General features: G+C 43.5%; 1 protein-coding gene across 4 annotated transcripts in view; it reads left to right on the forward strand.

Moving 5' to 3' along the window:
- Window positions 1-14,837, forward strand: part of LOC117363387 — a 247,984-nt gene that overhangs the window by 101,962 nt on the left and 131,185 nt on the right. The window lies entirely within an intron of this gene.

Below are 14,837 nucleotides of genomic sequence, written 5' to 3' on the forward strand. Positions count from 1 at the left end.
CAAAGTTCTCATTATTTCTCTCCAGACTCCTTAGCACAGATTGTGATCCCTATCTGGGACAGGGAGTTTTTGTATGCCTTACTTCCTCATGGTTTAACCAATTTTAATGTTAACAATTTCTCCGTTGTATTCTTTTTTGAACCGCCATGAACCAAAAGGCAAATGCGAGGTATATTAATAAAGAATTATGTTATGTCATGTCATTGCAAAGAAATGCAGAGAGGTGCATCTGGGTAGTAGAAATCCATATTCTATATATATTGGGAAGTGAGAGGCTGATATGCACGAATGGGGAAAGGGATCTAGGGGTGAAAGTACCTGAGGATCTGAAAGCGAAGAAACAGATCATTTGTGGTGCAAAGAAATACAATCACGTCTCACCCCTTCTGATTATTGCACATTGGTTACCAGTTGAAAATAGAATCAGTTATAAAATCCTACTTTTAACATTTACAACAAAATTAAACAACCAACCAGAGTTCATTAACAGACTTTTAATTCCCTATAATACTTTAAAATCTCTTCGTTCAACATCTCAGAATCTTCTCGTTATACCTTCTTTAAAATTGATTAATACGTTGCGCTCCAATAATTTTGCCGTCACTGCCCCTACTCTCTGAAATTCGCTGTCTAATCATTTGCGCAGTGAATCCTATATAAAACAATTTAAAGCAAAACTAAAAATATTCTTGTTCCAGGATGCCTTTGGACAACAACTGTCCTCTTAAGGACAAAAAATTAAATTAAAATTATTACTTTTTACTCTAACCTATTGTATTTTTCCCTTTTTTGTTGCACTTTTCTTTAACGATTATAGTTCTTCCCCATTTTCCCATTGTTTGAAGTAGGTCTATATGTCTTATCAGTGTTTTATTATGACACTTGGATTTTATCCAGTATCCCCAGTTTTAATGCTTTTACGTAATTTTATATTGTACACCGCTTAGCAACCTGATTAAGCGGTTTAAAAAAATCTTTCAATAAACTTGAAACAAGGCAGTGGCTATAGCCAGAAGGATTCTAGGTTGTATAGAGAGAGGCATAATCAGCAGAAGAAAGGAGGTGTTGATGCCCCTGTACAGGTCATTGGTGGGGCCCCACTTAGAGTATTGTGTTCATTTTTAGAGACTGTATATGACAAAGGATATAAGAAGACTTGAAGCGGTCCAGAAAAGGCAACAAAAAATGGTAAGGGGTTTGATCAAAAGACATATAAGGAGATTCTGGAATATCTGAATATGTATACTCTAGAGGAGAGGAGGGATAGATGATACAGACATTTAAATACTTACAAGGTATTAATACAGAACCAAATCTTTTCCAGAGAAAAGAATATGATAAAACTAGAAGGCATAAATTGAGGTTACGGGGTGGTAGACTTAAGAGTAATGTTAGGAAATTATTTTTCACAGAGAGGGTGGTAGATGCTTGGAATGCCCTCCCGAGGGAGGTGGTGGAGAGCAAAACTGTGATGGAATTTTTAAAAAACATGGGACAAACACAGAGGATGTCTAATCAGAAAGTGAAGAACTAGGGCTGGAACTGAGCAGACTTGCATGATCAGTGTATGACTATATGGTTGGGATGGGCTGGGGAGGGCTTTGACAGGAACTACACTTTAGGATGGTTTAGAAAGGCTGGAGTGAACTTGGATAGCAACTCCAGTAGTTTGAACCTGATAACAGTGCCAGGCAGACTTCCATGGCAGAAATATCAAAGAAAAAAATAGACTGTTGGGTAGAGAATGACACGTTGGCTGTTACCCACAGGTAGCTGAAGGTAACCCACCAAAACGGTGAGGGGGGAAAAATGCGGGTACGGGGCAAATGCTTCTTTTTTCTTTTTAATGATGTCCGAAATTTCCTTGTTGAACCATTGTGGTTTTTTGTTTCTCTGGCGTTTGCTTATGTAGCGGCTAGATGCTTCATTCAGGATGGATTTTAGATTTGACCACACAGTTTCCGGATTGTCAGTTTCTGCATGGTTTTGCAGCTCCTGATGGACAAAGTCTCTCATGTGGTCGAAATCTGCGCCCCTAAAGTTGAGGACCCTCGTTGCTGTGTTTGATTTAGAGAAGCCTTTCCTGAGGTTAAGCCATACCATGTTGTGGTCACTGGAGGCCAGCGTGTCTCCCACTGATACTTCCGAGACACTGTCTCCATTTGTGAGTACCAGGTCCAGTATTGCTTTTTCCCTGGTGGGCTCTAATACCATTTGTTTGAGTTGTGTACCCTTAATGGAGGTTAATATTCTTCTGCTACCACTCGTAGTTGCTGAGAGGGTGTTCCAGTCTGCATCTGGCATGTTGAAGTCGCCTAACAGTACTGTGTCACCACGCAAAGTGATGTTCTCTATGTCCTCAATCAATTCTTTGTCTTTGTCTTCCTGTTGTCTTGGAGGCCTGTATACCACACCGAGGTAAAGGCATTTTTCATTCCCTCTGGCCAGGTTTACCCAAAGTGATTCCCCTGTGTATCTAACCTCTGTGATCCTGGTAGTTTTGATATTATCCTTAGTGTATAGTGCTACCCCCCCCCCCCTCCTAATTTGCCCTCTCTGTCCCGACGAAGTAGATTGTAGCCTGGTATAACCATATCCCACCCATGCGAGTCTGTGAACCAGGCCTCGGATATAGCTACTATGTCAAGGTCAGCATTCCTTATCTCTTTTTCTAGTTCCAGGATTTTGTTGCCCAAGCTGTGTGCATTAACATACATTGCTCTCCAAATTTGTGATGAGATGCCTATCCCCGTTAGTGTGACTCTTGTTTTTTTGTGTATACTATGGGTACTTACCTTAGGCTCAGAAGTGTGGGTTTAGTATATTAGTTGTGTTGATAAAAGTGTGGGTTTAGTATATTAGTTGTGTTTATAAAAATTTATAAACAAAGCCCTTCCAGCTGAACATCTTTCTCTAGTTTAGCAGCTAGAACTTTGATTTATAAGGAAGGAATAAGCTAAATATTGCAGTACTGAGGCTTGTATGGATGCTGCAGGGATAGTAGTCACGGAGACATGGCGGGGACAGTGGTTGCAGGGATGGGGACGGCGACGGTGGTCGTGGGGACGGGGCGGTGATGGGCACAAATTTTTTCCCTGTGTTATTCTCTACTGTTGGGCAGTCTGGATGGACCACATGAGTCTTTATCTGCCGTCATTTACTATGTTATGTTATTAGAGAAAAAATTACCTACATAGACAAGAGGTTATGTAAAGGATAAACTTTGTAAGAGATTATTACTGTCACCTAGTGTTTAATAAATAATATAGCCAGCAATATTAACACATAGAAAAAGGGAGCAAAGGGAACATAGTTTTTAGAGTATAACTAACATGACCATATGTCCCGTTTTGAATGAGACCATCCCACTTTTGCATAGCCTGTCCCATTGTCCTCAAGCACAGCTTCGGGACGCCTAAATGTCCCGTCTTAAGAAAGAGCATCCCGAAGCTGTGCCCAAAACGTTCAATGCGAGTCGATCGCGGAGCCCAGGATTTCTCCCTGCTTCCCCAGTGCCAACGCAGCAACAGATCAGGTGCGTGCAGTGACTACACAGGCCTTCCTCTTCCCCCCCCCCCCCCCCCGACATCAATTCTGAATCAGAGAGGAAGTTCCGGGCCAGCCAATCACTGGCACAGAACTTCCTCTCTGATGTCAGAATTGACGTCGGGGGGAAGGCATGTATGGTTGTTGCACACACCTGGCCTGTTGCTGCGTCGGCAGCGGTGGCTTGGAGAAATCTGTGGCAGCAGTTTGGGGGTGGGCAGGGAGAGAGAAAGAAAGAGAAAGAAAGGATGCACAGTCAGAAGGAAGTGCAACCCAGAGACTGATGAGATCACCGAACAACAAAGGTAGGAAAAATAATTTTATTTTCAATTTAGTGATCAAAATGTGTCAGTTTTGAGAATTTATATCTTCTGTCTATATTTCATACTATATTTAACTTGACCATACGTCCCTTTTTGAATGGGGGGAGGGTCTGGGGGGGTTCTGTCCCGTTTTGAGGTAAAAATAAATGGTCACGTTAAGTATAACATATGTAGGATGCTTTACATCGAATACTCTATATTCTGTAAACTCATTATCTGTAAAGAATGTGTAAGTATAAAACTTGTGCTGAGGGAGAAGAAAAAGGGAAGTGACTTTAGGCTGTAGCTCAAGAGGAAATTATGTGCTGTGATTTTAATCATGGACACCTGAATTATGTAATTAAGCAAATATAACTTCAAAATGGCTATAAAAATCAGTGTGTAAGAGAATAACAAGGGCGTGTGGTACCTCATGCTCACAACCCTCCAAGTACAATTACCTAATGAAAAGTTCCATCATTGAAAAATGTTTTTCAGCCTTTGTACTTTCTTCTCCTATTCTCCTATTGTTTATTTGCAATAGGGCAAATTCTATAAACAGTGTCCCGATTGTAGGCAGCAGTAGACATCTTACCGATGTCTAACCAGCCAATTGGGACGCATGTGTGTTTTTTTGGGGTTTTGTTTTTTTAAAACCCTGAGGCAGGCCGCCTACACTATAGACATCTGTCACAGGCAGGCGCCTAAGGATGCTTAAGCTCAATCAAGGCTGGACGTGGGCATGGTTTCAACTAGAAGTGGTCATGGGTGAGCTTAAGCGGACCTAGGCATCTCCCTTGGACTACAATAGATGCCTGAAATGTAAACCAATAAAAAGCTGGTCTATATTTCAAGTCACTGAGCTGAACACGGCAAAGAATTCTCCCTGCTGTGATCAGCTGAGTGGTCGCAGCAGGAAACCCACTCCTCCTCCTGCGAAGTCGGCCAGCAGAAGGGATGATCACTCCTCCCACTACCACCCCTGAACCCCCATCTGACAATGCCCGTGGCAGGAGGGATGCCCACTCCCTCCTGATGCAGATCCTGACGATCCCCTGAGCATCCGACATTCCCCAACACCCATCTGACACTCACCCGGCATTCTCCAAAACTCCTCAATATACACCAACACTCCCTCACACCCCAATATTCCCCTCAACACCTCCCATACCTTTAGGAAATGACCGGCAAGAGGGATGCCCACTTCCTTCTGCCGGCAGACCCACCTCTTCCAAAATAATGGGCCTTCCCCTTCCGGTGCATTCTGGGATGCACCGGGGAGGGGCTAAGATTTTGATTGGCCCAGGGGGTGGTTAGACGAGGATAGGCGTCTGTCCATTAGGACAGATGCGATTCTGTATAGGACGCCCGTGTGCAATCCTCAAAAGCCACTTAGGCGGCTGCTGAGACCAGGCATCCTATACAGAATCAGGCCCAATTTGTTGGCACAAGTATGAGGAGTCCTGTCGTAGAAAAGGAGACTTAACCTCATCCCTGGTGTATATAGTCCAGCCACCTTACTGGGACCAAAGCAGCTCATTCTCATCATGCGTTTTCCTAGGTTGCACTCTTGTTGTGTGACTCATTATTACTAAAAATATTTTTTTAATATATATAGAGAGAGAGAGGAGGGGCATGCCACTGGTCCCTAATTCATAAGACATTGAACTAAAAGGTGTCTTTAGCTACAGCTAACTCATTGGAGATTTGTAGGACTGTGCATGCCCTGTGCTCTGCAGATAAATTTTTGCTTGATAAACTTTCTTTCCACCAGATAAAACTAAGTGAATATTGCTCTTCTATATTCTATGTTGAAGGTGCCATATGGAATAATTGTTTCTGCAATTTAATGTAGAAAACTGAAAGTGCACCTCTTCATGCATGCTTTTGTTCTGTTTAACCTATTATTGAGACGTTTCCATACTGATGTCAAATTGATATACAGTGTATGTGTGTGTGTGTGTGTGTGTGTATATATATATATATATATATATATATATATATATATGACAAATTTAAACTAGTAATAATCCTAGCATAATAAACAATAGCCTACTTCAATTACTTGCCTCCTCAGTGTCTATACAATGCTGGGACCCGAAGGCCGTGAGCATGCGCAGATGCTCAAGGCCCAGCGCGAAGAAGAAGGCAGATCTTCGGGCACCTTTGGAGTCCTTTGGACTCGGGCACTGCACACTGCAAATAAAATCAATATAAAAGGCTTATCCTTCCACTTCCTAATGTAGCTTAGCGAAACACAGACTGTGATGGGGCTGTGAACTGACCTTTTCAGATAAGTGGTCTACTGTTAAACAGCTTTGGTAGAGCCATAACATTTGCCACTCCAGTAGAACCAAGAATCCTTGCTCCATGCAATGTGTTATGATTAAAATTCAAGCACCTTTCCAGCGACGTTATACCACTGCTGTGGTGCCTTGCAGAAGAGCTTATGAGCGTATTTAAATATTTAAAAGCCTTTAATTGTTATATGATATTATTTGAGAAACTTGCCCAGTATTGATGAGAGGGGGTCTTTTGTGTTTTGTTTTATTTTGAAAGTATTGCCCACCTCGAGTGGACTGTAATTCAAAATCTGTTTGGATCTTACATCCATCTTTAGCATTAACTTTTAACATTCAACTTTCTTCCATTTTTCTGCTTTCTTCTCAAAATCTACTTTCCCATGTCTTCCCTTCCCATCTATCCATATGTACCATCTCCTCCCTCTTTCTTCTACCCTGCTCCCATCTATCCATAAGAAGCATTTCTTCTTATCTCTTCCATGCCGCAACCATTGCTGTGCACCATCTCATCCCTCTTCCATGGCCAGACATCTCTGCCTTCCCCCCCTCATATGGTCTGACATCTTGCTCCTCTCCTTCCCATAGCCCAGAATCTCTCTCCTCTCCTATGGTCTAGCATCTCTCTCTGCTTCCCTCCTTCTTCATGAGGTCTGGCATCTCTCTCCTCTCCTTTCTGCGGTCTGGCATCTCTCTCTCCCCTCCTTCCCTTCCATTCTATTGTCTGGCATCTCTCTCTCTTTCCTTCCCATTCCAGTGGTCTGACATCTCTCCCTTTGTTGAGTCATCTCTCCTCCATCCCAGTGTAACATTTCTCTGTCCCGCCTCTCCACCAATATCATGTCCCAACAATTCTCCCTCTTTCTTCCTTTCCCCATATCATCCCTCTTTCCCTCTCACACCACACACCTATGTTCAACAATTCTCCGTTCCTTTTCCCTCCCCCACTGGCAGCATTTCTTTCTCTTCCTTCCCATTACTCCACCTGTGCATCTCTCTTTTCCTCCTTTCCTAGCCCCCACCCCCTAGCCTGTGTGTAGGAATTCCACAAAAGACACACATGCAATCTTAGAATCGGGAGGAGGTGCTAGTAAGTACTAGCTCTGAGTCCCTATTTATTATGCCTCTAAGCTAATGACATCATAGTAACTCCCTCATTTACACATCTCATGATTGGTGGGTACAAAGGTACATGGTTTTACATTGGGGATACAAAGATAGGTACATGCTTTTTACCTCGTGATTACCTCGTGGTCATCCTCCAACTCAGCACTTAGACAAGGGCCTGATTAACACATGGACAGGGCCTGAGTCTATGCACATATGCAATGCCTGTGCGCTAATGTCCTTACCAAATAATGACAGCTCAAATAAGATAAGCATGTGACAGTCCAAAGGTTATAATGCATGCTCCTTAGTCTTAAGCTGTAGGCAAAGTCTGGTTGTTGCCCATATAAGGGATGCTTAAACAAGATAAGAGAAAAAGGGTAGATGTATGTCAGGTTAATATGTGACAAAAGTCTTGTGACAAGATGCTAGTATTTTTCCTTTACTTAGAATGGCTGCATGGCAAGAAGGGAAAGGGAATGAGAAACAGGGCCTCAGATCCAAACATAGGCCTAGATCCGCACACAGGGCCTAGGTCGGTGTGCCGACCTGGCCTGCGTTCAGAACCGCCTGTGTGTTGACCCTGCCTGTGTTCTGATGCCCTGGATCAGAACTTATCAGATCTCCATCCCTACACCTGTGCATTTGTCCTTCCCAACCTTCTCCCAGTACATGTAGTATCTGTCTTTTTCAACCCCCTGAGCATCTGTCCTCCCTGCCTTTCTAACTCATTATTCCCTGCACCCAGCCCCCTCCTCTCCCAGACTCTGCAACCATAAGAACATAAGCAGTGCCTCTGCTGGGTCAGACCAGAGGTCCATCATGCCCAGCAGTCCGCTCATGCGGCGGCCCATTAGGTCCAGGACCTGTATAGTAATCCTCTATCTGTACCCTTCTATCCCCTTTTCCTTCAGGAAATTAGCTAATCCCTTCTTGAACCCCAAAACCGTACTCTGTCCTATCACACCCTCCGGAAGCACATTCTAGGTGTCCACCATCCTTTGGGTGAAGAAGAACTTCCTAGCATTGGTTCTGAATCTGTCCCCTCTTAATTTTTCTGAATGCCCTCTCGTTCTTGTAGTTTTTGAAAGTTTGAAGAATCTGTCTCTTTCCACTTTCTCCATGCCTTTCATGATCTTATAAGTCTCTATCATATCCCCTCTAAGTCTCCGCTTTTCCAGGGAAAAGAGCCTCAGTTTCTCTAATCTTTCAGCATATGAAAGGTTTTCCATACCTTTTATCAATTGTGTCGCTGTTTTCTGAACCCGCTTGAGTATCGCCATATCCTTCTTAAGGTACGGCAACCAATATTGGACACAGTACTCCAGATGCGGGTGCACCATCGCCCGATACAACGGCAGAATAACTTCTTTCGTTCTGGTTGTAATACCTTTCTTGATAGTACCCAGCATTCTATTCGCCTTCATAGAGGCCGCTACGCACTGTGTCGACGGCTTCATTGTGTTGTCCACTATTACCCCCAAGTCCTTTTCTTGGGACTTTCACCCATTACCAGCCTCTATCGTATAGCTGTACTTCAGGTTTCTGTTCCTACATGCAAGACTTTACATTTCTCTACATTAGAATTGAAAGTGATATCATAACATTTAAAAAGCTTTTAAAATCTTATTTATTTAAGGACGCCTTTGATTTATAATATGACTAAAGGACGCCCTTAAACAATTTTAATGCATAAATTTTTTACGCATAAATTTTTATTCATAAATTTTACCCTACCTTTCGTTCTTTCCTGGTTTTTTGTTTTTTTCTTCTCCCACATTGTAACTTTACCCTCCTTCCCTATCTTTCATGTGAGTCTTAATTGATTTTGTAATTTGGTTAAAGTTTCTATATTATATTATTATGTACATCGCCTAGAATTTCGAAATAGGCGATCCATCAAATGTGAAATAAAACTTGAAACTTGAAACTTGAAACTTGATTAAACTTCATCTGCCATCTCGTTGCCCACTCTTCTAGTTTGTTCAGGTCCCTTTGTAAATCTTCACAGTCCTCTTTAGTCCCAACTCCACTAAATAGTTTGGTGTCGTCTGCAAATTTTATTACTTCGCACTTCCCTCCCTCCTCTGCCAGACTCTGCACCCAGCTCCTCCCCCCCCCCCCCCCGGGGTCAGGCTCTGCACCCATCCCCCTTCCCTTCCTCGCTCGCTCTGCATCCTCCTACCTCCTCTGGCCTGTGGTCCAGAGGTGCAGTGGGCAGGAGCGAGCTTTCCTTTCGGTCGCGACGGGTTTCTTCTGCTGCTGAGTGTGAGTGGCAATGAGCAGGAACGTGCTTTGGCATTTCTGCTCGGCGCTCAGCGGCTCCTTTGACTGGCTCTCACAAATCTCGAGAATTCACGGGAGCCAGTCAAAGAAGCCGCTGAGCTTCAGTTTGTCAGTGAATTTCAATTTGTAAAGTCCAAGAATTTTTTTAATTTAAACCTGCAACATGCACGAAACAAGTAGGTGCCTATTTTTCTTTATATTATAGTATCAATGCCAAGCTTAAAGCAGGTACCTTTACCTCCTTATAAAATTACCCTCTATTTGTGCATGCAGTTTGTGTGCACATTTGTAGCCATACAATTTTGTAAAACTGATTTTACATGTGTAAAAAGTAATTTTATAAAGGTAGCCTAGGAGGGCAAGTAGGCATCTATTGGGGGCCTATTTTATAAAGACATATACTGTACATTAATGAAAACCTCAGTTCTAAAATTTTTACTGTAAAAATGTCCACATGCTTCTACTCCTGCAGTAAACTGGCTTCTTTTTGCCTCATGTGTTTTACAAAGAATATAACTGCAAAAAGAAAGGTAAGATAGCAAAAATTAGAATACATTATGAAAGGGTTTGTCAGCCAAGAGAGCCATAAACAGACAATTTGGTGCCTGAGGCAGGCAACTATATTTGTCTCCTATGCTCTCACCCTGATCCTTTATCTCTCCACTCTGATTCTCACTCCTCTTTCCCTTCTCCCACACTTCAAGACTAAATGTAGGTGGAGGTATTGCATAGTTCTGATTTTTCAGCCACCACCAATTCGTGTTTTAATTGCGGACAGTTTCTGCTCCCCAAGAAGATCTGTGTCCCTGGGAGCTGATCTCTCTCTCTCACCCCTAGTTATTAGCCTGTAATCAGGCAGAGGTCCATCTTATATACTTGTATCTTTTTCCTTTTTTAGCTAAGCTTAGAATGAAAATTCCGTGAGAAGCAAAATCTTCATGATGCAAGCCAAATCACAGTTGGCCAGAAGAGAAAGATCAAGACCATGTCAAGGAGTCATGATCTAAGGCAACAAAAAAGCCAAGTCACAGCTGGTTTTCCCATCCTTAGATGAAATGCAGAATTGCTGATGTACAGTTCATTTTAGATTTTGGTTAGTACAACCAAACGTTCATAGATGAAATAAAATCCCCTCTGCAAGGATTTGACAGAGCTAATTAAAGATTTTAGCCAGTGTACCTGGAAAGAAATGTGTTTATTTGTATATTGAATTCTATATTTGTTTTGTTATATTTAAGTTTTATATTTTATTTGTGGAGATCAGATATAGATCTAGTTGGGTTCAGATGATGGGTTATCAAGCAGCAAAGGGATGGAATTCGCTCCCACTAAATATAAAAGAGTTTTATTAGATTATAAACAACTAGTGTTTAAGCCCGTTAGATTAACGGGTGCTAGATGTCTCCTGCTTTTGAACCTGGGCAGAGGCAGGGCAGGGGCGGGAGGGAGTGACGGTGGGAGAGCAATTTCAAAGCTTCAGCAGCGGCGGCTCCTTGACCAATCCGCGCTTACAACGTCCCCACACTTGTGGTCTGGCTGGCTCCCCCACCAAAGCCCTTCGCAGCGGCAGCCCCTCCCGCATCCGTCCCCGCGTCCCAAGCCTCTCCGAAGGCCGGCTCCCACGAAAATGGTACCCCTCTGTCCAAAGCCGCGGCGGAAGCCTCCCTCAAGACACATTTCAAATCTGACATATTGTAATCACAAAACAGAAAATAAAATTATTTTTCTTACCTTTTGTTGTCTGGTCATTATTCATATCATGTAGGGGTCCCAGGCTATGGTTGGCTTTTGATAACTCGCTTGCCAGGGCCCCTTCTTTCTTCTTCCCCCCTCCATCCCTGCAGCTGAAGACAGGCACCTCCCCCCAGTGGTCTGAGACAGGAGGGAGCAGTTAGGACAGGGTCTGAGGGCAAAGAGGGGCTCAACAGCACACAACCACCTTTCCTTCCCTCCCTCCATCAGGTGCTCCAGTGGTCTGAGACAGGAGGGAGCAGTTAGGAGAGGGTCTAAGGCTAAAGAGGGGCTCAACAGCGCCCAACCACCTTTCCTTCCCTCCCTCCATCAGGTGCAGTGAATCCACCAATGTTAAAAGGAGCCGCGTCGAAATCGGAGGCCTGCCACTGCTGTAGCACGTTCCCCTCTGCCTTGGTCCCGCCCCTTCTCTGACATATGGGACCGCGGCAGAGGGAATGTGTTACGGTAGCGGCAGGGCTCCAATTTCAAAGCAGCTCCTTTTAACATAGGCGGAGGTGAACTGTACCTGATGGAGGAAGGGAAGGAACGGTGGGCCAAATTTCGGCAACGGCAGGAATTGTTTTGCGGGCCAAGCACCGTGAAACTTTGTTTCTTTAGGCAGCCCCGGTTGTTTACTTGGATTCAATGTGAGCCGGGTGAGGAAGGCCGCCGCAGCCTCGCGGCTAGGTAGGGGGACAACAATGGCGCTTATGCTCAAGCCCCCGCCGCAACTCCTCTTTCGATCCTGGTGCGGTTCGAGAGGGGAGTCGTGGCGGTGGTTTGAACATAAGCGCAATTGTTGTCCCCCTACCTAGCTGCGAGGCTGTGGCGGGGTTTCCATGGCAACCCGATCGCGGATCTCAGTGTAGGGCCGGGTCTGGCGGCGCCATGTAGTGCGGAAGCAGGAGGCGGGACCTCAGCACAGCGCCGCCGGCCCCCAGGAGCTCGAGGCCGACTGCGGACATGCCTGGCGTGGCATGGTGCAGGAGGAACAGTGATCGGTGGAGAGCAGGTGATGACAGTGATAGGTGGCGCGAGGTGGAGAGTAGGTGATGACGTAAAACGTGCGCATGCGCACTCGTGTTTTCGGGACGGATCAGGGAACACGTTTTTTTTAGTGCGCATGCGCGGCCTAGCATTTTATTTTATTAGATTTAGAAAATCACTTAAGACTTATCTCTTTCAGAAATAAGTACTATCGTCAAATTAGAAACTTGATTGTAATTCCCAGGTGTGTGTACCTGACCTATTTTTTATTGTTAATCGCTCTGAGTTGTAAAAGGCATGTGTGGTATATAAGAACTGTATATAATATAATGTAATTCACTTACACACACACACTTTTTATCAAGCTGCACTAGAGGTTTCTAGTGTGGACTGGTGAAGTAACATTCAGGAAATAAGCAAGTTATAAATCTGAAAAATGAAATGAAAATGTAAAAAAATAGGCAAACCTCCAGGCTGCCAAGAAATTATACCACTTTCCATTATTAAAAAAAATAAATAAAAAATGAATGAAATAAAAAAGAGGGGGGGGGTGCATGCTTTTGGCAAATAGCTTCAAGATATTTTCATGAATTTTTCTTGCTATATTTGTAAATATCGTACATCTATGTTTTATACAGGACTATAGAATGATGCCTAGCTTTTGTTAAGCAGGTTGGTACAGTGTTTCAGATGTGAACTTATTGCACTGCTTGTTGTGCTTTTGATGAGAATTAACTCAGAGGACAATATATTTGACCAGAAAAAGTTTGTTGTTTTTTGGGGGGTGGGTTTAAGGCAGATGCAGTGGGTTTAAGGCAGATGTTTTAACAGATGCAGTTCTCAGACAAATTGAAGTTGTCAACAGTTTTGGACTATTGAATGTGGTTCAAAACATTATTTATAAATGAAAATTTGGGAGGAAGTAAATGCTCTGGGCATAGCTAATAGGACCTTAGGAATCTATTTACTAAAGTACTTGAACAGTAATGTTTTGCATTTACTGCATGTTGAAATCCAAAAATAAACAAGCTGTAAAGTCAAAGACTGTGGTCTAATTGTTGCAGGTGCACAGAAAAGCAATTTACTGCTTAAGTGTATTTGAAGTTTCAAGTTTTCCACCACATAACACAGTGTTCTTCAACCTTTTTACACCTATGGACCGGCAAAAATAAAATAATTATTTCGTGGACCGGCAAACTACTAAGACTGAAATTTTTTTTAAAAAACCATCGCTGCCCCGTCCCCGCGAGCTCGGTCCCCCAAACCATCTGATCCCATACGCACAAGCCTCAAATAGTTATGATTTTATATTGAACATATTTTATTAAAGTATAAAAAGAACCAATATTCTATACAATTGTCATTTTATAAATACAAATAATACAGAGCAAAGATCAACAAAACCCCTGTCTCCCCTCCCCTTCACATATATCCCTTCTACTATCAAGAAAACTGAATAAGCCAAATTATTACAGAATGCTACACAAATATCATGTACCAGAATACCACAGTCACACATGACAGGAATGGTGTTAGGGGAGTGGAACTAGGGCAACTGCCCCCTGGTCAGAGAGAGCCCTAAGCCAGCTGGAAGCTAAAGAAGCACTCCCCAGTTATGTCTAGCAAGATACATATTTCAAATCTGATATATTTGAATCACAAGATAGAAATAAAATTATTTTTTTCTACCTTTTGTCGTCTCTGGTTTCTGCTTTCATTGCCTTTTCACTTTCTTCCAGCCAGTGTCTGCCCTAAGAACATAAGAACATAAGAATTGCCACTGCTGGGTCAGACCAGAGGTCCATCATGACCAGCAGTCCGCTCACGCGGCGGCCCTCTGGTCTAAGACCAGCACCCTAACTGAGACTAGCCCTACCAGCGCACGTTCTTGTTCAGCAGGAACTTGTCTAACTTTGTCTTGAATCCTTGGAGGGTGTTTTCCCCTATAACAGCCTCTGGAAGAGTGTTTCAGCTTTCTACCACAGAACTTCCTTACGTTTGTACAGAATCTATCCCCTTTCTACTTTAGAGAGTGCCCTCTCGTTTTCCCTGCCTTGCAGAGGGTGAACAACCTGTCCTTAGCTACTAAGTCTATTCCCTTCAGTACCTTGAATGTTTCTATCATGTCCCCTCTCAATCTCCTCTGCTCAAGGGAGAAGAGGCCCAGTTTTTCTAATCTTTTGCTGTACGGCAACTCCTCCAGCCCCTTAACCATTTTAGTCGCTCTTCTCTGGACCCTTTCGAGTAGTACCGTGTCCTTCTTCATGTACGGTGACCAGTGCTGGACGCAGTACTCCAGGTGAGGGCGTACCATGGCCCATTACAGCGGCATGATAACCTTCTCTGTCTCTTCAGTCCAGCATCTGCCCCTTCCATTCACTGTCTGTCTTTCCCTGCCATCTCTCCTCCTGCCCCCTCCCCCAATTTGGTCTGGCATCCATCATCTTCCTTCTGTTCCCCTCATGGTCTGGCATCTCTATCCTTCCCTCCCCCCTGTGGTTTTTAGCATATCTCTCTTTTCATTTCCTCCACTCAGATCTGATCATTCTCTACTCTCTCTTCCCTTTTCTTCTCT

Source organism: Geotrypetes seraphini, chromosome 7 (assembly GCF_902459505.1).
Source record: "Geotrypetes seraphini chromosome 7, aGeoSer1.1, whole genome shotgun sequence".
NCBI lineage: Eukaryota > Metazoa > Chordata > Amphibia > Gymnophiona > Dermophiidae > Geotrypetes > Geotrypetes seraphini.